At 47.4% G+C, this 1,294-nt stretch overlaps 1 pseudogene; it reads right to left on the reverse strand.

The window, feature by feature from the left end:
- Positions 1 to 171: 171 nt before the first annotated feature.
- On the reverse strand, positions 172 to 1,281 carry LOC114635958 (annotated as a pseudogene).
- Positions 1,282 to 1,294: the final 13 nt, after the last annotated feature.

Consider the following 1,294-nt stretch of genomic DNA (forward strand, 5'->3'; position numbering starts at 1 on the left):
TATGTTTTTTTCTATCCATCTATATCTACTTCGTCTTCTATATTCCTGCACATATATCTACGTATATACATATTTACATTTGTTTCTCTGTTCTTTTCTACCTCTGTGTCACTGAATATATCTCTTCTATCAATGTTGAAAAGAACTTAGTTACAGTGAAATGGCCAGCTCTTACATTGCATAGCCATAATACTGAGAAATTTCCATGTCCTTCTCCCTCTGAAGGAAAATCTGCAGTTTCCCATGAGAGGTGTTCCTGACAGCATTCTCTCGCTCCTGTTGAGCCTGCCTCTTCATGGCCTCCCTCTCTGGCCTCTGCTCTTTTGTGATGGGCTGTGAGACAACTGGTCCCAGAATGTCTACTTTCTTCCATGGAATTGGTTGGCGGCTGAAGTCTTGCAGTAGGTATTGAGATTGAGGTTTGGGAGGTGATGGCACCTTGTTCCTGGCAGCAGAAACATGCTCTCTCTGGAATGAAGTGTGAGATGATGCTCTGTAGGGTGCAGGCCTCGAGGTGGTCAACTGGGGTGTAGTACTAGACTGGATGGTGTTGGTTACATTAGGTTGTGTGGCTCTGAAGGAAACTGGAGGAGCTGGCTTGGCAGAGGCCATCAAAGATGTGCTGACAGGAGCTGGTTTGGTTGGCCTGAGTGTGGTAAGTTGAGCTGACTGGCAGTGAGGCTGCAGAGAGTAAGCTGCAGTGGGTCTTGGTAAAGCCAGGGAAAGAGCCTTTTTAGAAACAGCTCTGGCTTGAGGCTTCTCCTGGGTTAGAAAAGGCAGAGGTACTTACCTGACCTTCCCAGCTGGGGGCAGCTCATACTTGGATGGAGATAGACAGTATTTGTTGGCAGTGCTGTTTACTGTCTGAATCTTCCCAGGACTTTTTGGAGGACCCTGGTCCTCACATGGCATGTTTACCATTGCTGTGGTAACAGAGGCTAGGCCTGGATCTTTGTTGCTGGTGAAGGTCCGCAGAACCCCAAAGGAGGAAATGCCAGTTTTCTTTTCATTCCTCTTTCCCAGTGGGTGAAAGACCTGCACAGACTCCAGCATGCGCATGCCAAGGTTGGTTCGAGGCTTCTTGAAGCTGTTTTGACTGAACTCAGGTGGATTCCTCTTCCTCTTTGTCTTGGAGATGGTGGGCTTCTCTTCTCCTTTGACTCTGTTCCTTGACTGCTTAAGCTCCTCTGTTTTTTTAGAGTTTTTCTCTGGTCGACTTGGTCTTTCCTGCCCCTGTTTTCTAACTCTTCTGTTCTTGCTGGGGGTAACCTTGGGAGCTTTACCCTTCTGGTTC

This window comes from Grammomys surdaster, unplaced genomic scaffold (assembly GCF_004785775.1).
Source record: "Grammomys surdaster isolate TR1022 unplaced genomic scaffold, NIH_TR_1.0 120403, whole genome shotgun sequence".
Classification (NCBI taxonomy): domain Eukaryota; kingdom Metazoa; phylum Chordata; class Mammalia; order Rodentia; family Muridae; genus Grammomys; species Grammomys surdaster.